The 24,302-nt window shown below is 46.8% G+C and overlaps 1 protein-coding gene across 10 annotated transcripts in view; it reads right to left on the bottom strand.

The window, feature by feature from the left end:
* The window catches only part of qtc (GRIP domain-containing protein quick-to-court), a 243,365-nt gene that overhangs the window by 117,423 nt on the left and 101,640 nt on the right, over window positions 1–24,302 (bottom strand). The gene's annotated exons all lie outside the window — the stretch shown is intronic.

The following is a 24,302-nucleotide window of genomic DNA, read 5'->3' as shown; positions in this document are numbered from 1 at the left end:
CAATTGTTTAAGGTTTATTACTCGTCACATAAGGAATGCACATAGAAATCTGCTTTTTCAATGTCAAGCATGGCCTTCCAGTACATGTAATGAACCGAAAGGCAGACCCAAGATTGTAACAACAGAATGCAGACCCCAGAAGTTCAACGTGGAAGCGCTCGTCGTGTCAGCAGTGAACTTCGCCTTTTCTTTTATCACAACCTGACATGAAGAATATGAAGATCAACATACTGTGGAATGACGAGGTGAGTATTGAAAAACCTGAGCAAGATATGTGTTTGACGGAAAAACCCGACGAACGAAAGTCACCATGAGCAGAAGACGTGCCGCTGAAGTTCCCCGAGTTAATCTGCACGGGGCCATATCCCAAAGCCACAACCACGAGTGAGGTGCCGTTCTTGCTGCATGACAGCACAGTCATCAGAAAAAAGCCATACAGTCTCAGCCACGAAAAGAAAGCATGGCTAAGACAAGAACTTCAAGGAATGTTGGAAGCAGGGATCATTAGGCCATCGACATCCTGTTCTGCTTCCCCTATTACCATTGTACCAAAGGAAGATGGATCATTCCGACTGGCACTGATTACCGAAGTATAAACAAGCAGACCGATATTTTTCGATACTTGATGCCTAGGATAGATGACATCATTGATGTGACTGGAGGATGCGAATGGTTTTCACGTATAGACTTATGCAAGGGGTACTGGCAAGTACCACTGAAAGAAGAGACTAAGGAGTTTACGGCATTTGTCACACCATTCGACATCTACGAGTATAATCGGTTACCATTTGGCTGGAAGAATTCTGGGTCGTGGTTCCAGAAGATGATGAACGAAACACTGAGCAAATTCATTGGAAAATTTTGCAATGCATATGTGGATGATATCACTGTCTCCTCCAGGACAAGGGAAAGCCACAAGGAACATTTGTGTCAAGTACTTGAGGCACTAAGCACTGCATGACTTTAAACTAACATGAAAAAAATGAGTTTTTTTTTTTTTGCAATAAGGTGGTTTTCCTCGGAAGGGTGTTTGATGGTGAAACGAAAAGCGCCAAGGAAGAGTGTGTTCAACACATCAAGAAAATAGTGAAACCGTATGATGTTCATTCCCTCCGGGTGTTTTTGGGACTGGCGGGCAATTTCCGTGCATTCATAAGAGACTATGCTAGAAAAACAAAGTGCCTTACCGCATTGACCCAAAAGGGCATGCCATTTATGTGGTCAAAAGAGTGTGAGAATATGTTGCAACAGAACTGCTTGTTGGCCTAGTTGGTGCTTGCTAAAAGACATGTTTTTTGCCGCAATTGAACACTCACAAAAGAAAGACACATAAAGACAACACAGGCGGCCGCCTGTGTTGTCTTTATGTGCCTTTCTTTTGTCAGTGTTCAAGTGCGGCAAAAAACATGTCTTTTAGTGTGAGAATAGCTACACTGAGCTGGTCCACATCATTTCATCGGACTCTGTATTAATGCTTCCCGACTTCAAGCTGCCCTTTGAGCTCTATACCGACGCATCTTATGATGGAGTAGAGGCCACACTCTACCAGCGTGATGCTACAAAGCACTAAGGAAAAGAGCTGAGGGTAGTAGGTTACTACTCTCCCACTTTTACGAAGAGACAAGAAAATTATGCAACTAGGGAGAAGGAAGCATTGGCGGTGGCGTTAGCTTTGCGATATTTCAGAAGCTACTTGGAAGGCAACCACTTCAAGCTGTTCACAGGCAACCAGGCGTTGACGTACCTGTTAGAGTTATCGCAACCGAAGGGCAGAATAGCTCGATAGGTTAGCGAAGTACAACAATTCAGTTTTGATGCCATAAATCGCCCGGGACAGAAACATCAAGATTCCGATGCCCTATCTCGACTCCACGTGCCGCATGAAGCCCAAACTAGAAATATAAACCTGTTACAGATTTGGGAAGGCACGCGGGAAATGGAAACGAAGACTGGCAAAATTTACGTCCCGGAGACCAAAGTGCCAGTGCCAACATTCCTGAAGCTTTACCACACTAGTTTAGAGTCAGGAGGACATGATGGATTCTGGAAGACATACCATAAAATAGCCCAGTGCTTCACTTGGAAAAACATGAAAGAAGACATCACAAATTATGTGAAAACTTGTCATCAGTGTCAGCTTGTTAAAGCCAAGTGCAAGCCTAGAGGCAACAGAATGATCTTGACAGAGTATTGCGATATCCCTTTCGAGGTTGTGCAACTTGATTTAGCTGAAATCAAAAAGACGGGGGAGGGACTTAGGAGAGCCCAAGCATTCCTTGTCGCCGTGGACGAGTGCACGCGTTTTGTAGCTGCCAAAGCTGGAAAGGAGGATGCAAACTGCATGATATCATTGCTGGAATGAGAACTCTTCAAAAATGTCAGAGTCGTCATCACAGACAATGGCCCAGCCTTTAAAAGCGAAAAACTATGACTTTGGGCTGTCAAAAGAAATATCGCCCTTCGCTTCCCGGCACCTTACTATCCGGAAGCGAATTCCCTTGCAGAGCGAGTGATAAGGGACTTGAAAATGTACATATGATTATACCCTGAATTTAAAGATGGCTGGAAATGTGCCTTGGAAGCTGCTGTTGCACATCACAACAGATCATATACAGCAGGCCTGGGATGCAGCCCCCATATTGCGGCATTTGAAACAAGCTCATGGCTGCCAGCGGACCACGAATTGGGCTTAGTAAAACAAATTGACCTAAAGGAACACCCCAAGACTTCTCATCAGCAACAAAAATGCAGAGCGACAGTGAAAAGGAATTTTGATCGCAGACACTGCACAAACATGCCAGAGATTGAACCAGATGCGTGGATTCTGGTCCTCGGTGGATTCTGGGTGGGCTCAGTGGCTGTGCTTCAGCGCAGACCACTAATCCGATGTATTTCGCCATGCAGGTGCACGGTTTCATCACCGGACTTCTTCTATTGCCCGCAATTCTGGCCTTCCCCCAAGCCACAGCCATCCCAGAAATTCGGCCCAGTACGCCCAGTGCGGGCCCCTTGCCTGCTCCCGCCACGGCCGATTCATCATGTAAAAGAGCGCCATCGCTACCTTCTTTGGATCCTCATTCACCATGGAACGCGCCATCGTCAGCAACATCGTCCCCTACGTCAGCTATAAAGCCAGCCCTGTCGTCCTCCGCGCTCTGTGGGCTCGGTGGCTGTGCTTCAGCGCAGACAACTAATCCTCTGTATTTCGCCATGCAGGTCAGTAGAACATATCGTTCTTTCGAGAAAAAATCCAGCAACTACTTCCTAATACAGCTACCAAGCCCATGGTGCTGCGCTACAGTTGTTATAGAATGCGTTCTTGTCATACGGTCTTTGTTGCTTTTGTTGGGTGATATAGAAACTAACCCTGGCCCTCCTGGTATTGAAGACGTAATGTCTGAATTAGGAAAGCTAGCTTCTGGCCAGTCAAAACTTATTACCCAAGTACTAGACCTAAAAAGCAAGCTACTAACAACAGACAACACTATCGGACTTAAGTAAACGCATGACTGATTTAGAAAGCCAATGCAAAGCCATTTGAACCCTACGAACTGACCTTTCTTTCTTTCTTTATTCATTTATTCAAGACATTCCTTACAGAAATGCCTTGGGGGACGCGACAAAAGGCACTGAACCTTCCTGACTGGGCCTCGCCACCCTTGGCAGCTGCGGTCACACAAGCACATAAATTAATAACAAAAAGTATTGAATACAATAACCGCAATTTGAAACACGGTAGAAATTAAACATCAATAAGTGTTCTGTTTTTTTTTACATCAATAACATAAATACACATACAATCAGATACATTGTACAGGTATGTCAAAACAATCGTCCGGGTACAGAAAATATATCGGACTTTCACAATGAAAAGCCAAGACACAGAGTAAGCGGAAACCAACTGGGATCCCAACTGGGACCTTGACCAACTGGGAAACCAACTGGGACCTTGACATCATAAGAATAGATACCACCCAAATGGCAGGTCACATTGCACGCCTTGCTACACTGATGGATGATAACGAAAACAGGTCACGTCGTAATAATCTAATAGTTTATAACATCTCCGATTCTAACCCAAAAGAAACATTTTCAAAATCCCAAAAAATTGTCATCCGCCACTGCAATGAACACTTGAAATTCGTCCTTGATTACAACCATATTGGCCGTGCGCATCACCTTGGACGCCATACAAAAGGCCGTGCTCGGCCACTTACCGTAAAATTTAATCATTTCAAAACTAAAGAGTCTCTACTTTCTAATGGCCCTAAATTTAAGGGAAGCTGTTTCAACGTCGGAGAAGATTTCCCTCAACCCATCAGAATTGCTCGTAAAAACCTTATCGCTTTCGCTAAATCGAAATCCACGTCCTATTCTCTCCGCTTCAAAACATTACACATAGGTACTAAACGATACGTGTTTGACCATTCTGCAGAATCTGTTAAAGAAATATCGTAGCAAATGCCCAGTCATCAACATGTGCCTTCCCACCCTCGACCCGCCCCACGATCAAACTTGTTCCTTTCCGCTATTTTCACTAACATACGGAGCTTCATCCCAAAACATGACATTATTTCTAATCTGGTTTCGTCATCTTGCAGTAACCTTATAATATTAACGTAAACATGGCTTACAGGAGACGTAATGGACAGCGAAGGGCTCGCTGACCTACCTAATTTTCAACTGTTCCGAAACGATCGCAGGGGCACGAGGGGGGGAGGGGTACTTGTCGCCGTAGACCAAAACATATCATGTTCATCTGTTAACATTATGTCCGATCTTGAAATCCTATGGCTTAAATGCCATGCCGCACCCCCTTCAATTTTACTTAGCATTTGCTATAGGCCCCCTCATAGTACTCCAGACTTCTCTTTCAAACTGAATAACATCTTAAGTGAAATAACCACCAAACACCCCAACATGCATGTAATTCTATTAGGAGATCTTAATTTTCCTAATATCGATTGGTCAAGCCAGCCTGCACCAACGGCTACATCAAGGGAATCGAACGAGTTCCTTGAGGTATGCCTCAACTTTAACTTATCTCAAGTGCTCACAGAACCAACCCGTGTCAGCGATAACTGCCAAAATATTCTAGCCTTGTCTTAACAAGTAATCCTGAGAGCGTGTCATCCATCGCGTATCTTCCCGCAATCAGTGACTATAAAGTCATTCATGTCGACTTCGTAATTAAACCCGTTTTGACCCTGACTGTTAAAAAGACTATTCGCTTGGATGAAAAGGGCAATTATGAAACAATTAATCATGAAATGATGCAATTTTACCCCAGTTTTGCAAGTGCCTTTCCTTGACATGCCATGGGTGAAAATTGGCAAATTTTCAAAGAGAAAATAAACAATTTAGTTGGCAAATACATTCTCCAAATTAGCATTCATTTCAATTCAGCACAACACTGGTTCAATAAAGTACTGAAGCGATTAGAAAACAAGAAAAAACGTCTCTTCCGAGCAGCTAAGTCCCGTAACACCCCTGACGCATGGAAAAAATACAAAGCCGCTGAAACTGCCTATCTGGAAGCTATACATCATGCCAAACGCTCATTCTTTTATTCTGATGTGCCGAACATGCTTAAGAACCACCCAAAAAAATTCTGGCAAGTCTTAAGCGCACAGGACACGCGGACTGTTACCCTATCAAATGAATCAGGTGATTTCCTAACCGACGCTGAATGTGCTCACTTGTTTAACACAACCTTTGCGTCAGTTTTTACACAAGAAACTGAAATGTCATTTTCTATTCCTCATGCGAACTTTCAATGTACCATGCCACCAATTACATTTTTTACATCCAGCATTACATCCCTCATAGACAATATCAAACTTTCATTGGCAGCTGGTGTGGACGACCATTATGTCTAAACTTCTAAAAAAACACTAAACATATTTGTGCCGCATGTCTCTGTCTTCTATTTTCACAGTCAGTTTCAGCAGGCGTGCTGCCTCCAGATTGGAAGCACGGAAAGATCGTTCCAGTTCACAAATCAGGCAACAAACGCTCCCCATTAAATTATCGCCCATCTCATTAACCAGTGTACCCTGCAAAATCATTGAACATATCATCTACACACATATCATGGATTTTCTTGATGCCAACCATTTTTTTCATCCTGCGCAGCATGGCTTCAGGAAAGGTTTTTCCTGCGAAATGCAGCTAGCTATGTTCATTCACGACCTGCACGTTAACCTTGACTCTAACTTCCAGGCTGACGCCATCTTCCTAGATTTCGCCAAAGCTTTTGACAAAGTTCCTCATGAGCGTCTACTACTGAAATTTGCCGCATTACATCTGAATACCAATATCTTAGCATGGATTAAAGAATTCTTAAGTAACCGTTCACAATCAGTCTTCGTCAACAATCAAGCATCTAACTCTACCCCTGTAACCTGAGGTGTACCCCAAGGGTCACTCCTTGGTCCACTACTATTGCTAATTTACATTAATGACCTACCAATGCATGTATCTTCTAACATTCGTATGTTTGAAGACGATTGTGTAATTTATCGTAAAATTAACAGCGTTTCCGATAACACGTCCCTTCAAAACGACCTGCGAAGTGTACAGAGATGATGTAACTTTTGGCTAATGGAACTAAACCCTAACAAATGTAAGACTGTCTCCTTCCACCGCCGTAGAAATCCCCTTGTTTCCTCGTACCAAACTGGTGATGTCAACCTTGAATTAGTTCCTTCCTACAAATATCTCGGAGTAACCCTTTGTAGTGATTTGACCTGGGAAACACACATTATGAACATCATTTCATCTGCTAACAAAACACTCGGGTTTTTAAAACACCACTTGCGCCACGCCCCCCAACATGTAAAAGTACTAGCCTATCAGTCTCTCGTCAGGGCAAAATTAGAATATGCATCCCCCATTTGGAACCCTCATCAAGTATATCTCATCAATCAACTGGAATCGCTTCAAAATCGAGCTGCAAGATTTATTCCTTCTAAGTACTCCTACATCTGTATATCGGCACTAAAAACAGAATCCTGCTTGTCATTGCTTGCATCTGGCCGCCACATTGCTAGTCTTTGTCTTTTTCACAAGTTCTTTTACAGCTCACTTGGCAAAGCACCATATATTCTCCCCCCAGCATGCATATCCAGCCAAACCGGTCACCCGCAACAAGTCGCGCGCCCACGTACACGCACTGTCACTTTTTAGTCTTCATTTTTTTTCCGTGCAGCAACAGGCTGGAACGGCCTTTCCAACGAAATCACAGTCATAACCTGTCCTAGCACATTTTTAAACACCGTAACAAATTATCTTACCCTGTAATAAAAATGTGGCTGTCAATTTTTTTATGTATGTATATACCCACCCCTTATGTAATACCCCTTCAATGGGGCCTTTAAGGAAATAAAATGAAATGAAATGAAAGAGACTTGATTCGAACACAATGTTTACAGGACTTTACTATGTCATCAAGAGAGCTAGACAACAAGGACTGCTGAAGACAATATACTACCGAGGACCAGTGGAAAAGTTGAAAAGGCTTCAATTGGGAACATGCTACCGTATTATCATCGTGGTGGCCAGGACAGCCACTTGGGGAGTGTGTGGCGATCCACATCGCCAGGAGATAATGAAGAAGAGAAGATGACGAGGTTAGCCGGAGGAATGCTGTGTACTGAAGGCACTGGGCAGTGGGCATGGTGCTGGTGTGCTGGTGCAAGAGAAGAAGATGACAAGGAGTGCTTGCTTCCCGTTACAATATAGCAGTGACCTGTTTAAGCCTAGCGCTACAACCTACAACTAGTGCTGCTAGGCGAACACCCCCGTTGCATCTGGTGGAGGTGCTGGGTATCTCTTCGACATCCTGGAACTCCGCAGTCGAACGCTACCACCAGCTGTTGCAATGGATGAACCGGGACCATCCCAAGCTGCTGCTCCCGTGCCCCTCGCCATCATCTGTTCTGGCATCATCCGGCAGCGCGACTCAGCTATATTTAGCGGCACAGAAGACCACGACGTGGAAGACTGGCTCACCGAATATGACCGCGTAAGCGCCTATAACAAGTGGGACGACCGGGCCAAGCTCACAAATGTAATCTTTTACTTGACCGACATGGCAAACCTATGGTTCTGCAATCATGAAGCCGATTTTACCACCTGGTCGGCTTTCATGACAACTTCGGCAGAGGTCTTCGGCCGTCCCGCCATTCGCCAGCTTCGCGCTGAGCAACGCTTACATGGTCGAGCTCAACGCCAGGAGGAGACCTTCACCAGTTACACTGAAGACGTGCTCTCGCTATGCAAGCGCGTCAACTCATCTATGGACGAAGCTGACAAGATCAAGCACGTCATGAAAGGCATCGATGACCATGCCTTCCAGATGCTCGTCGCAAAGAGTCCGCAGACGATTGCCGAGGTCATACAGCTTTGTCAGCAGTACGACGAGCTGCGCAAGCAACGTGCATCAACACGCGCTGCTCAGCAGGACACCGCGGATCTATCTCCGTTGGATTTCGGCCGCAACGCTGCCGACATCTCTGCTTTAATGCCGGAGATAAAGCAGTTCCTCCATCAGGAAGTCGCATGCCAACTCTCTCTGGCGAACGGCACACCTGAGCCATCGACAACCTTGGTTCCTTCGCTTCACCACGTCATTCAGACGCAAGTTGCCGTGGCGCTGCCATCTGTCCCTCCTCCGCAGCCTGCAGCTGGACCGCTAACGTACGCTGACGTTGTCGCCTGGCCTTACGCTCCTCCGGCTCCTGATGCCTACCGGGCCACTGGCCCCTTCCATGTGCCGCCGCCACCTTCACGCCCAATTGTCGTCCCTTACTCAGTCGCTGGAGCACCTGTCGTCAACCCACGACGTGCACCTGACAACCGGCCAATATGCTATTTCTGCCATTTTCCAGGCCACGTAGCACGATTCTGCCGTCGTCGCAGCCCCCATTTGCCTGACGGTAGGCCTGCAGCCTGAGGCTACAGGCCTGCTCGACTTCTGCGTTAGGACCCATGTAACCTTCCTCCTAACTCTTCTTACAGTCGCCCCCCCCCCCCCTTTGGATTCACGCCGGTCGCCTTCCCCACATTGCCTATCCATTTCCCCAATGGTTCGCTGACCTAGCCCAGCCTAGCCTGAGAGGAAAACTAACAGTCACAGTTCCAGAGGCAAGAACTGCGTTTACGTCGAACATTTCTAAACCTCATTCTTCCCCGGCAAACTAAACTGAACTGTACGTATACGTTGTCACCATACACGCACTTATGGGCACCGGAGCCGCCGTTTCTATTAGTGAGAAGCTTTGCCGCAATTTGAACAAAGTGACCATTCCCCTTACCTCTCTTTCTCTGCGTACGGCAGCCTCGCATCGCATTCAGCCTTCAGCGTCGTGCACAGCCCGGGCTATCATTCAAAGCATTATGTATGATATCGAATTTATCGTCCTATCTCTTTCCTCACACGACATTATTCTTGGATGAATTTCCTATCTGTCAACCAAGCTCTTGTCCACTGCGCTCGTGCCGAACTTACGTTACCAGTGCCGTGCTTTGACCCCGACGACCATTCTTTTCTTAAAGTTGTTGCCGCCTCTGACATCGATATTGAACCTTTCTCCGCCGCTCTCGTTCATGTGTCATGTAACTCTGCTGCGAACTCATCTGTTCTGTTTACATCGTTGGCAACTTGTGCGTGCCGTCGGAACTTTCTGCTTCTGTTTTCTGTCACTTTTTGAGACGGTTCTGCTGCCCTTTACGTGTTCAATCCATCCGCCTGCCCATCATCCCTACTCCGCAGCGAGTGCCTGGGTATCACCAAAGCTTTCGATAGCGTTCTCCCGGCCACCGTGTTTGGTGATACAGCATCCCTTCCGATTTGTTCCATCACTCCTCCCGCCGCGACTGATGCCCCTGTAGATGTCTTTGCTCGTGCCTCGATGCAGAACTCACCTGCGCAGCACAGAGAAATCATCAAGCTCCTCCAACGTTTTCGTTCCTCATTTGACATTGACCAACCATCCTTGGGCCGAGCATCCGCAGTTGTTCACCGTATCGACACCAGTCAACAAACACCATTGCGCCAGCGTCCGTATCGTGTGTCGGCTGCTGAACGCCGTATCATCGACCAGCACATTGACGACATGCTGGAGCGAGGCGTCATCCAGCCCTCTAACAGTCCCTGGGCATCTCCGGTTGTCCTCGTTAAAAAAAAGATGGCTACATTCGGCTCTGCGTCAACTATCGCCACCTTAACCGAATAACGCGCAAAGATGTCTATCTTCTGCCGTGCATTGTTAGAAATGGCCGTACGGGGTGACAACGTGCCAGCTATTTCAGCCCGCTGCACGTGTTCCAATCCAACCGGACGGGGCGCACTTCAGAGAACTGCGATTAACCGGCAGCCACGTGATGCGGGGTCAGCTCAGGAATGCGCTACCTGGCGCGCCACCCGGGACGGAGCTGAGTTCTACGAAGCCCCTCTGACGTCGGCTCCGGACCTTTACACCTGTGTGTGTGTGCGGCACTGAAACCTGTGCAACACGTGTATGTGAGCCCTCCTCCTCCAAAAGGGCGGGTCATCTTGAATGACGTCGGACTATGACGTCGAGCGGAGAGCTTATAAGCAGCGATTGCCGGCTGCTAGTGTGTGCTCGTCGTCGGGAGCTGATTGCTCGTTGTCATGCTAGAAATGTACTCATGAGCTGTGTGCTCGTAAGCTGTTTGCGGTATGTTAGTCTTGCGGGCTCCATATGGGAGTCACGCTAGACTGTCGATGTATGTCTTGTTCAAAATGTAAATACTGTAAATAAACCCTGCTCGCCAAGCCCTGTCGTCCCAAGGTCCTCCCAACGACTACGACTGCTCCAAAACCCTAATAACTGAATGGCAGCGGTGAGATCGGCCTACGGCTCGTAAATCGGCCTACGACTCGGAGACAGCAACGGCAGCTGACGGACGTTGGCACATCGTGACCGACCGGTATCCTGATCAAGTTGGAGGCGACTTGGGATTGACCACCTCTTGCAACTAACTGGATACGGCGGAGAAGGACTGGTGATACGGTGCTGCTTCAGTGGGTAAGCGTTTGGTTTTGGCTGTAAGATTTACCAGGCTTCAATTTCTCTGTGTTTGAAGATTTGATTCACTGGGATCTTTTACTTGTATTCTGATTTGCGTGGGTATCGCAACAAGTATTGTTTGACAGCAGAGCCAAAGCTTAACCCTTTGAAGGTTTTCGCCTACATGTACGGCGGCGGTTATCTGGCCCGCAAGGTCTTTGCCGTACGGGTACGGTTCCGACCCTCCGTTTGAAATTTCACACCATAATGACGATGCGTGCTCACCGGGAGGTGCTGCCACCTCTTAGCACTTTCAAGATGCGTTTGAAATTGGTGCTACCTTCTTGGGGAGATAAACAGAGCTGATTGCTAGCTTCAGCGCGTCGCTCAGACTGCGGCAACGCCCCTTTGGCGGTTTCGGTTTCACCGCGTGTTCGCAACGGAGGCGCGCGAAACGTCATTTTTCTCTTTGTCGGCACTCTCTCGCAAAGCGGTGGAAGTTGATTTCTATCTTGATTGGCGCTGCTCTTAGCTTGCTTATCAGCTCCGTTCGCGAGGTATTCTCGCTCTCAGTGGCAAGGCGCTTTCGCGGTTTCGGTTCCGCCGTGTGAACGCAACGGAGGCACGTGAAACGTGGTTTTTCTCTTTGTCGCCACGCTCTCGCAGAGGCGGCGGAAGTTGATTTCTATCTTGATTGGCACTGCTCTTAGCTTGTTTATCACCATCGCTCATGAGGTATTCTCGCTCTCCGCGGCAACGCGCTTATGTGAGAGGGTGCCCGAGACCTCTGCCCAAGGCAGCCGCACGCAGAGATGTCATGTGTGCGCCAACACAACTCCTCGCTCCAAGAGAACAGACACGCATTTTAGGTGTGCGGACTGCGATAAGGCGCTGTGCGTAGACCCATGTTTCAAGGAGTACCATGCTCGGAAATACTATTGAACATGTTGCAGCTCTGAGATGCCGACACCAAAATACTGCTCTTAATTATTTTTTACTATTTATTCCCGACTTTATACAGTTTGTACATTCAAGATCCGCAATAAAGTAATCTGACCACCTGGGAAAGTTTTTTTCAAAATAATTCGACCCTCAAAGGGTTAAAGAAGCGACCATGGTCCTAATGTGTTTGATGAGAGCTGACCTGTTGTGGTTGTGTGAGGAGCTCAAGGTAGACGTAAAGAAGGACTTGACGGAATCAGAAATTCGTAAGGCCATTCTGCAAAGTGGCAATGATTTGAAATTAATCAAACATCTAGGTAAACGAATTCTAAGCAAAAGACAGGAACAGCAATCAATTAGGCAAGAACACCAAGAGCGCGAGCGAAAACGGCAACTGGTTGAAAAAGAAATGGCAGCAGTGAACAAAGAGGTACAAAATTTGCAGCAGTTAAACGAACTAAATCAACAACGGCTTGATAAATCTGTAGGCTGGACGCAGCGAAAGTGGGAAGTAGACAGCAGATTTCAGTTGAAAGCCGAGAAAAGGAGTAGCACCTGCGAGATTAGCAGCACATTCATTAGTAAACTCGAAGTGTTAGCCGCTAACGATGCCTTAGTGGCAGCAGAGGCCGTTAAAGGCCAGAGTGAGAGCGACGAGGTGCTGTGCCAAGAGAGGACTGTAGAGACAGCTAGGCCAGCTGTGAACAAATTGGCACAGTTACCGCACGTGTGCGTCGCTTGTAATGTTAGCGAGGTTGCTAGCGAAGTAAAGAGTACTGCTGACCCGATAGACACGAGCACCCATGTCGAGCCAGATCTGCGTGCAGAAGTGAAGTGCGAGCTGAGCGATGCAGTTGAGGGTAATTCTCAGGATTGCGAGCTGCATAGCTCACGAGAGAACAACTGCATTGTTCAGGGATTGGTGCGGCTCTCCGCCAGTCTAGTTAGCCAAGAGAGGGATGATTTAGTTAAGGATCATTCAGACTGTGCAGGCAAGAGACCGATCCGGGCCGAAGAGATGTGTACCGGCCAGCACGAGGCGCCAGAGGACGGCATGAAAGTGAGTGCGAGGAAAAAGCACCGTAAAAAGAAGCGCCGTAAAGATCAGAAGACGGTGACTAATGTAACGCAGCCAAAGACGGTGAGAGACCCAAAAGGGCAGGGCGCGAGGAAAAGAAAGGTGCGATCGTCGTTGACGATGGTGACGCATCAAGCACGTTTTAGCCACCGGTCAAAAGGAGACCGAGAAGCATGTTCTGCACGGACGCGGACAAAGGGCACGGAGCAGTTAAATTCCTCGTCGTTTTTTTCGAAGCTCAGCGTGTAGTACAAAGAAGCCCAAGGTGGCAAGACGAGACCAGGTGGGGAGTAGCGACGCGGTCAATCGAGTTCGTGAGGAAAGAGGGGCGCTAGGACGCAAATTAGCAGGAGACTGTAACGTCTTGGAGGAGCTGATAGTGAGTCAGCCCTTTTGTTGTTCCTGGGTAGCCAGAATAGCTTTCAAACCGCGACCACCTCGAGTACGGCTCAAAAGTATGAGTCAGTCAAAAACGTTTGGAACGGGAGGCCAAGAGAGCTTCCGTAAAAGTAAAAGGTGTTGTTTTGTTTTATTTTTGAGCACTTGAAAATTTCGTGTTTTAAGTTTCTTTCAATATGTAAAGGTATGAGCTTTGTTTATGTTTTGTTTGAGAAGCTCCGAGAGTTGAAAGACGCGTTTTAAGTAAACATGTAATTTTTCGAGGTGTTCATCAATAAGTAGATAGGCATTTTTTGTGTGTGTGTGTGAGTAACCTGAGTGTAAAGGTTATCATTGAGAGGCCTATGGTAACGCGCATGTGTATTAGTTAACCTTCTTTCTTTATGCGTTTTTTTTATTTTCTAAGGTTAACCGCGTAGGTTTTCAGTTAGTGCATCATTTGCACTGAAAAGAGCTCTTAGGTCCATTAGTGCGTGTCCTGTGCGGACGGAAGGAAGCAGAAGGTTTATGACTGGGTTGCTCGTGCGTGTTGAGGGCAGCTGTATTCTGACTTCTCTAGTGAGCTTGCGTGGAACGAGTTATTAGCAGACACATTTGTTTGAAGGTTCCTCTGTGTTGCGTAAGTTACGCAAGTTTGGTTGTTCGTTTAAGGAACGTGTCCTGTAGGGGCTAAAGGAACAAATGTGAGTCAGCGTGATGAAAACTTTGTATGATGCAAGCACGTGTTCGGAATAGAGACCACAAAGCTAGCGCGATTGTATTTACGTACCTGTGGAGTTGGCCAGACGGTTCAGTGGCAGCAGTACACGAGATAAGTATGCCACTGTGATAGGATAAGAACAGGCTGTTCGCGAAGTTAGGCTGCTTAAGTTATGTTTGGGTATTGGTGTTTGAGAGCCTTCGGTTTAATTCTGCGTAAACCTTTACTCTTGTGCAGTGCGACGGTCGGGTTTGGTCGAACTCAAGAGGAACGTGAACGCTCGCTTTGGCGGCACAAAATTCTGGGGCAAAATTTGGGGTTCCCAGTTGAGTGACTTGCATTGAAATTTTGATAGGAAGCCTGGCAGGTTAACAGCTAATTCCGGGCGTTTGAACGCTGAGCGGTATTGTGTAGCTGGGTCAACTCTTCTGTGCCAGTTGTGAGATGGTTGAAGGCATTCCAAATACGCAGGGGTTGCAGAGAGCAAAGCCATCGTCTTGCTCGCCAGCCATTCTCTTCCTGCCCAGCGGTTGCCAGCACTGGCCAGGCGAGATTTTCCGGGCCATGGAGGAGCTGTTAGGAATGGCTGTACGGGGTGACAACATGCCAGCTATTTCAGCCCGCTGCATGTGTTCCAATCCAACCGGACGGGGCACACTTCAGAGAACTGCGGTTAACCGGCAGCCACGTGGCGCGGGGTCAGCTCAGGAATGCGCTACCCGGCGCGCCACCCGGGATGGAGCTGAGTTCTACGAAGCCCCTCTGACGTCGGCTCCGGACCTTTACACGTGTGTGTGTGCGGCACTGAAACCTGTGCAACACGTGTATGTGAGCCCTCCTCCTCCAAAAGGGCGGGTCATCTTGAATGACGTCGAACTATGACGTCGAGGGGAGAGCTTATAAGCAGCAATTGCCGGCTGCTAGTGTGTGCTCGTCGTCGGGAGCTGAGTGCTCGTTGTCATGCTAGAAATGTACTCATGAGCTGTGCTCGTAAGCTGTTTGCTGTATGTTAGTCTTGCGGGCTCCATATGGGGGTCACGCTAGACTGTCGATGTATGTCTTGTCTAAGATGTAAATAAATCCTGTTCACGGAGTTCCTCTCTACGACCGTCAACTCCTTCAAATGGTGGCAGCGGCGAGATCGTCGGACGAATCTAATATCTGGTTGACAGCGGTAGGATCGTCCGACGAATCTAATAGCATCGACGATGCCTTGGTCTGTATGCAGGGAGCTGAATTCTCTTCCTCGCTGGATTTGCGCTCCGGGTACCGGCAAGTGCCAATGGCAGAGGCCGATCACCAAAAGACAGCCTTCATAACGCCTGATGGGCTATTTGAATTTACTGTCTTGCCGTTTGGCCTCTGCAATGCGCCTGCCACTTTCGAGCGAATTCGAGCGACACCATTCTTCGAGGGCTGAAGTGGAAAACGTGCCTCTGTTATTTAGATGACCTTGTGGTTTTTTCCACCGACTTTGCGTCGCAGCTCAGCCCCCTCGAGCAAGTACTTGCGTGCCTCTCCACTGCAGGACTGCAACTAAATTTGAAGAAATGCCACTTCGGCGCTCGCACGCTTACTATTCTCAGCCATATAGTTTCAAAAGACGGTATCCTCCCAGACCCCACAAAACTTAGCGCCGTATCAGAGTTCCCTAAACCAACCACCATGAAAGAGCTTCGCAGCTTCATCGGCCTGTGCTCACATTTCTGAAGCTTCGTACGTAACTTTGCCTCTATCATCGCCCCCTTGACGCAGCTTCTCACAGGCAGTTCTGACCTCTCAGCCTGGTCCCCGGCGCGTGACGCATTCTCACCTCGCCTCCAGTACAGCGACACTTTGATCCCTCTGCTCCAACTGAGATCCATACGGACGCTAGTGGTGTCAGGCTCGGCGCTGTTCTTGCACAAAGCAAGGATGGCTTCGAAGAGTACGACGAGAAATTTCGTCCTTATGTGTAGGGGCGTTCATTTGAAATCGTGACCGACCATTAATAAATGGGTTATACCCATTTATTGGGTATAACCAAATAAAAATTGGGTTATACCCACATAAATAAATGGGCAATAAATGGGTTCTACCAGCAGTACCCTAGTGAAATCTTTACATTGGCATTGAGCTTTAATGCCAGAATATCGACTCACATTGGCGTAGCCAGTGGGGGGTTTGGGGGTCGAACCCCCCCCCCCCCTTGACATTTTCTGACGAACCTCCTCTCCCCTTCCCCGCAGAGCAGAAAGTTTCAGGAGGTGGGCTCCGAAAGAGCGACGTGGATGAACGGGAAAGCATGAATGTGAAAACAAGGCAAGGGATTGTGGCGGTCCGAAGATGGGGTGGGGGAGGGGGGTTGTCATGGGGGCAATCCCCTCTCCTATGCACAGAACATTGCGGCCCCACTCATGCAGCCCTTCTACGTCATCCCAGATTGTGTTAACCATAAATGCTGAGGGGGGATCAGCAGTAGAAATTCCACACACAGATAAAAATGGGTCTAGTGCGTGCATAAATCTTGGGGGCACTGTTGCTCCCCACGAAGCCTTCATGTCGAACTTCAAAGAGCTTCTCATTTCCGGTAGTACTTGACTGAATCATCGACCATGCTGCGTGGAAGAAAAGCATCCCGAAAATATTGTAACTTGCTTGTCTAGGAAATGCATAATAACTCTCCCCCTTTTCTTTTCTTCCATTTCTTTCCCTTGTCTCTGACTTTCATTATGTTAATAAACTTGAGAAGCGCTTGCTGTTAGGCTACTTCACAGATGCTGTTAAGAATAAAAAGAGGGCAAGAACTTATGCAGATCCCATGCAGTGTGGGAATCAATGTAAGCAAAGCATTCTGTGCTGTTTGCTTTGACTGACGATAATTAGCATTGATGTTGATTGCGAAAGTTTAATTTCTTAAAATGTTTAGTCCAACACGGGAACGCTGAGTCGATGTTAAACACCTTGTGTGCACCACTGCTATTTGTCTGCATGGTACAAAGAACACGCAGGAGGAGGTGTTTGCTTGAGGCATTGTTGTGCACCATACTTCATAACCTCCGAGAGGGTTGAGCATATGCCTCATATAGCACATTGCATCGTGGCAGAAGTATTAAACTTTAATTGAATTATGGGGCTGTACATGCCAAAAACACAATCAAATTATGAGGCACACCATAGTGGCAGACACCGTATTTATTTTGACACCGTGGTGTTCTTTAATGTGTCCCTAAATCTAAGTCCACAAGCGCTTTTTTATTTCACCTCCATCAAAATGCGACTAATACGGTCAGGATCAAATCCACGACCTCGAGCAAAGCCATAGCCACAAAGCTGCCCCAGCGAGCACAGAAGTGTTGATTAGACGTGTGACCGCTTCCGTATTGTTACCTAGACACTGCAGTGCGTTTTAATTACTGCGGCTCTTTTTTCTGCATACCCTGCGTAAGTTGTCTGCTTGACATATTTGCATGGTGTTTATTCTTCAGAAATAACAGGAACGGACCGTGCCGTGTCATCTCTTAAAGTGTAATTCATCCTGTTTGCGCACAACCGCTGTTGTGTCTTTAGTACTAGTGTTTCCTTGCCTTCTCACGTAAGCGTTTCCCTATCGCCCCGCCCTCCTTGCTTGTATGAGTACTGCGAGTGAATATTGACAACGCTGTTATTCACTTGTTTCCCTACTGTGTTGGTTCTATCCAATCTGTACCTCCTCTCCTCCCTCCTCTCTACCATTCTATTTAGCTTCCCTCTGGACTTGCATGTTTTTAGAAAGATAAGTGCTGCAATTTCTGCAATGCTTTTGCGAGGGTCATGGATAATTACAGCTGTAAAGAGGCTAATGTGGTGACGCTGACAAAGCTCCATACGAAATTGTGCACATTTGATGTGGTGCACAGGTCTAAACGAGTTTCTTGCATCACCTTTCCTTTCTGCCATGCTCCTGTCATGTATACACACACTATGAACCACTCCTTGACGCGGTGTGCCAGACAGCAGCAGCAGCAGCAGCGGGAAAGTCGAAGGAAGAGGCAAAGAAAGGTTCGCTCTAAAATGGGACAAGAAAGAAAGACCTACAGTATGCTAATTTGCACATGGCACCGACCATACCAAAGATAAAAAGGTGAATATCCTGCGGTGTCATGTCAGGACGAGTTATATGCGAACGTCACATAGACCAGCGTGAAGTCCCAGTCGTGGTGATCGTTGGAGACGTACATCGACAGCATCCCTACGATTGTTCAGTTGAGACGTTCCATAAGACCGTTCGCTTGTGAATGGTCGGCAGTGGACAGCTAGTGCTCAGTGGCACAAGAGTGGAGGAGGTCGTCGACAACTCGAGACAAGAACTAGCGACCGCAGTCTGTACGTAACTGTTGAGGTGCACCGTGGTGGAGAATGACGTCATGGAGGAGAAAATCGGTGATGTGTGTTGTGCAACTAGTTTGCAACGCCTTTGTTATCGCGTAGTGTGCGATGTAATCAGTAGCGACGGCGATCCACTTAATCCTTCTAGTCCTTGGAAAAGGGCCAAGCAGGTCAAGGCCTACACGAAAGAATGATTCAGAGCGAACTTCAATTGGATGAAGTCGTCCGACAGGTGGCAAGGGAGGTTTCTTCCAGCGAGGACACAATTCGCAAGTTGCGACATAACGATGCACAGAGTGGTAGAGACCCGGCCAGAAGAACCGGTGTCATATGCAGTCATATGTATTGAAAACTCCAAGGTGCCCACCATCGGTGCATCATAAAGCTGTTCGAGAGCGATGGATTGCAGATGACGAGGAAGGACAAGGAGCAACTCAGGGTCGTCAGGGTTGATATTCCGGTGGTAGAGGATGTCGTGCAGCACGAACATGCGGCATGTGCCGTCAGTGCTGCCAGATTGCACTCCGACGATGGACTGTAAGGATTCATCGCATTTTTGTTCAGCAAACATGTCGGTCATGTCAGTAAATGCCATCACGCAGGTCACCGGATCATCCGCAGCAGGATCAGGGGGATCCACGGGGTGACGAGAGAGGCAGTCATTAGACATTATTTATTTCATCATAAATTCATACATCAACATATGCAAACAACTGTTGGGCCCATAGCCAAGGCTAGTGTGGGCCCATGTGGTATACATGCGTATGTGTAACGGCGATCAGGACAGTGATGAACAAATGCATATTGATTATACATAATTGTACAGGATGAGAGAAAAGAGGGGAAAAAAAAAACATACATCAATGCAACAATAGAATAGTATTACTGAAAAAATATCACCACAAAGACAGAGCAGCATTTTTAACTAATTTTTGAGAGATATAATCTTTTTATGGAAAACAAAAAGTTACTGGCACTCTTCACTTCTATTGGTAAGGAGTTCCATATTTTTGTACCATGATGCTGAATTAGTATTTGACCGTATGTGTTTCGGTTAACTGGTAAATTGAAATTTATGTTAGTAGCGTATCTAGTATTTCGTGTAGGAATCACAAATATACTAAACGACAATGAGTGATTGCGACATATTATATTATTCACTGAAATAGCAACTTTCATTTCGAAGGATAGGGTAAAGGGAAGTATTTTCAACCTGCAAAATAAATGACTGCTGGATTCGAATGAACTAGAAAATGTCATTATCCGCACCGCTCTCTTGTGTAAGTGCAAAATTGGATCCAAATATGCTTTAAATGTGGACGACCATGATTTGCAACAGTATGTTATATGACAATGAAAGAGAGAAAAGTAAATTATTTTCAGTACCGAAATATCGAAGCATGCCCTCGCCTTTAAGAGCCCATAACACGCTGACGCTAGCTTCAAACATACATTATCAATGTGTGGCTTCCAGTTTAAACTACTGTCTAGTGTCACGCCCAGATATTTAATTGTGTTCACCTGCTCCAGAGTGCTATTATCAAGACATATTTGAAGAGGTGCACTGTTAACATGACTATGCCTAGAATGAAAAATCATGTAGTGAGTTTTAGCTTTGTTGAGTGTAAGTTTATCTGCTCCAAACCATGATGAAACACAGATTAGTTCTTTGTTAGCAATCTGTATCACTTCGTGAAGTGTTTTGCCTGTAAACACTAGTGCAGTATCGTTCGCGTACATGACAGCTTTGGCAGATGTGAGGATTCAAGGAAAATCGTTGACATACAAAGAAAATAACATTGGTCCTAGGACAGACCCCTGTGGCACACCAGTTTTAACAGAAGAAGACGAAGACGTAAAGTTAGTAATTTTAACAAACTGCTGTCGGTTGGTTAAGTAAATAGAAAATAAGTTGAAAGTACTGGCACTGAAACCATAGTATTCAAGTTTGTTTAGTAGTAGGGAATGAATAACTGTATCGAAAGCCTTCGTGAGGTCTAGAAATATTACTAAGGCTAATTCATTATTATGAAGTGCTTCGTTTATATGCTGCGACAACTCTAGTACTGCTGAGGACGTAGAGCGACCGGTTCTGAAGCCATGCTGAGATTCATTTAAAATGTTGTTTGTGCTCAGGTACTCTTTCAATTGAATAGAAATAACCTTCTCAAACACGGTATTAATAACACTCAAAACAGAAATTGGTCAATGTTGAAGCCCCCGGTTACAACTAGAGTTAAAGTTTCTTTCGGTCAAACTGGAAAGAATGGTTTCCGGAACACTGTAAAACTGTTGTGAAATTGAACTGGGTGGTCGATAGACTACGCCTATGACCATGCCTGTAGGTATTGCGAAAAAAAGTGATTCAATGTTATCATTACTTATAAGCAATTGAGGCATTTCGATGAGGGTTAGTTCTTGTCTAACATATAAAGCAACACCTCCGCCCTGTGATGAAGTCTGTCTTGGGTTAGATAGAAAATGATAACCGGAAATCTGAATGTGTTCGCTGTTTCTTAGCCATGTTTTGGAGAGCCTAATGAGGTCGTAGGAAAACTGATGCTGTGCTAAAAATGCGCACAATACATCTTTGTTTCTATTCAGACTTCTGATGTTGCAGTGAAGTATAGACATGCATGGTTTTGCATGAAATTCGGTGTTAACTTGGGTGATTGAGTATGCCATGGGGACAAAAAGCAGTAGCTCGTTAGAGATATGAACACTAGACAACGTTGCCTAGGTCTTCTTCAGTTCTTATGTGCAGCACAGTGGAATTTTCAAGCTTCCTCATTAGGATCTTAGCTTGTGACAACCAAGCGAACTTCCAGTTTTTATCCCACTTCGTTTGTATGGCTTTGCCGAGCAAGATCTTGTACTCTGGACAAAGATGCTCATTGATGCACACAGGTTCGTTCTTTTCAAGACCAAGTGACGATGTCGTTAAGCTGTTGCGTTTAGCACTCTGCAGTAGACGGTCACGAACGTTCCTGGAAACAAACTTAACGACATTGTTTGGTCGTCCTTTGTCTTTTGTCGGAACCCGATGAACCACATCAATGTCTTCCAGTCGAAGCTCTTCCTTCAGGCATGTGGCCATCTTCAGCATCATATCAGGTAAAGATTCTTCAGAAGATGCAGAGACATTTTTGATTTCTAAGTTGCTCCGACGGCTATACTGTTTTAGCTCTATCATTTGCTTCCTCATGCTCTTTACTTGACTGTTTAATTCCTTTATATCTCGACTGTGGTTGGACTGCTTCTCCTTTACCTCAGCGAGTTCGCTGCACACACCTTTCACATCTGCTCTGAGTTGCTCAAGTATGGTGTTCATGTGGGTCATGGAATCTTTGAGTCCTTCCATATCGGAAGATGACTTCTTGTTATCATCAGCTATACCTTTGATGTCTGCTCTGATGATCGTAGTGATCTGTTCAAAGCACAAAGTAACATCGACTGGAGCCTTAGCCAGTTCTTTTACAGTCGACGGTGGTTTCTCAGCAAGCGTCTGTCCAAGGCTTTTTAAAGGATTATCGCCTGTATTTAACAATAAACAGCAGAAACAGAGCGATTCAGGAGCCTAAGAATAATATCAAGCAGAAAAAACAGCTGTAGAATGTACCTGCAGAAAGCAGTAGAAAAGGCTTAGTTTCAAGCTGTTGCTTGCAGCTGCCTGGATCGCTCTGAATTGTGGCCGATGAAGGTCGGGCACGTCCTTTTAAGCGGTAGCCAGTTGCGCAGAAAGGGCTGAAGTCTTGATATGCGCATGAGATGCCACTGCCACACCAAGTCACTGGATCTTCCGTATCAGGTTGTTCACGTGTAGCGAAGTGCGCAGGTTGTTGAAGGGACCAGTCGCCTGTGCGGCTATCGATGGCAAGCGTGGTGCAGCAGTCAGGTCAGGCGCCAGATCCTGCAGAAAGCAGTAGAAAAGGCTTAGTTTCGAGCTGCTGCTTGCAGCTGCCTGGATCGCTCTGAATTGTCCTTGTGAAGGCATCCAGTCTTGTAATTGACGATAAATGAAAATTCCTGGAGCCGCAATGCCCAGCAACCAAGCCGTCCTGTTGGGTCTCGGATGGAAGGCATCCAGTGAGGCATGCTTCATTTTAATGGCGGGCGTGAATTCGTGGCAGCCAGTGACAAGCCATTCGGTGTGGAGCGCCCGAATTCCATCTTTCACTGGCTTGTTCAAACAAACATAAAGCAGCTGGAGTTGCGATGTCATGCTTCCGGGTATCACGACAAGGTTGATGTTGCATGAAACCAGCATGTCCTTGATGCGCTGGTCAAGGTGGCACCTGAATGCATCGAGCACAAGCATCCCACACAGACCCAAACTGCCGCCGGGTCTCTTCCGCCAAACATTATCAATCCAGTCAGCGACCAAGTCCGAGATCATCCAACTTTTTTTCATTTGCGTGTACAATCATGCCACTCGGAAACATGATTCCTTTCGGTTGCGTCTTCTGTGAGAAGATACAGGGGCAGCTTGTGCCCATCCGCAGTGCAAGAAAGCATTGCGGTGACTAGTTTTTTCGTGGCCGGAAGACAAAATGCGCACTTCCTTCGCCCCCTTCTTTTCAACGGTTGTGGTCGCAGGCATGTCAATGTAGAGCAGCGTCTGATTAGAATTTTCAATCTGTCCGAAGTGGTAGCCATTTATGGCACAACTTCAAACTGTACTGCTGAAAACTGTGCTTATTTCTATTCAAATTCTTTGGGCAATTTTTGGCATATTCCTGTCGACCTTCGAAGAGAAAAGCCTTTTCTTTTCATAAAATTTGATAGCCAGCACCTGCTCGCTTTGAAGTCACTCCGCATTAGCCCTTTGTGTAGGGCTAACTGCATTACCCGTACTTTGAGCAGATCAGTCGTCACAGACCGCTGGGTCGCTCGCTGCTCTTGCACGTATTCCGCGAGCAGCTCTTCTTATTTTGGCGAAGCAGCCTTGCTTCAGTCCACTGAAACCCTTCCTTGTTGCTTTGCTGCCGAAAATATGCGCCTTCTGTTTGCGCCAGTCCCACACGCAAGTTTCAGGAACTCCGTACCCCCTTGATGTGGTCCGATTTGTGTCCTTCTCCACGCATATGATAACTTTCCTTTTCAATGTGAGATCATAGTGTATGCGGCGTGTTTTCGCAGTCAGCGCTTCCATGCTGATTGAATAAACACAGAAAACAGGAAGACAGGCGGCAGACTAGGTTACACCAGCGCCCGGTTACACATACAACATGGAGGTATGCACATGGAGGAAGCTACGGCAGCCAGGCTAGAAGTGCGTATGAGGTGGCTATTGTTCAAATGCCGATGGCAATATGGTAACGTGGATTAAGGGTTTTACTCGATTCTAACGCGCATGCAATTTTAGGACCCGTTTTATCTGAAAAAGGTTGCCTGTTAGATTCGAGTAAATATGGTAGTTTTCCTCTTCCCGAGCTATGGGACGAGGCCACATCGGTGATGGGGAGCGTTAGCAATGAGAAGGTGAGCAGCGAATGTTGGCAGACCAGCGGAATGGTGGTGACGCAGCCCCAGGTTCATCAAAATATGGGCGTGGTGAACCCACCATACGACTTGGCACATATGGTGTACCGGTAGGCGACTGCACGCGACTACAGTGGCGTGCGACGTGGCGTGAATAGCTGCACGCAAAACATATGGGCTGATTGTCCACGGTATGCCACCGCTGTGGCAGGTGCCGTGCATGTGGGAGGAGGCATTGGACGGGGCGGCTGGTGAAGTGATTGCATGGCAGGCTGTTGTCAGAGCATAGCTAGGACTTCGGCGCATGTGAGAGGTCCCT

The sequence above is a fragment of the Dermacentor variabilis genome, chromosome 6, assembly GCF_050947875.1.
Source record: "Dermacentor variabilis isolate Ectoservices chromosome 6, ASM5094787v1, whole genome shotgun sequence".
Lineage (NCBI taxonomy): Eukaryota > Metazoa > Arthropoda > Arachnida > Ixodida > Ixodidae > Dermacentor > Dermacentor variabilis.
Note: the sequence above shows the minus strand (reverse complement) of the source record. Positions and strands in the feature narration are given on the sequence as shown.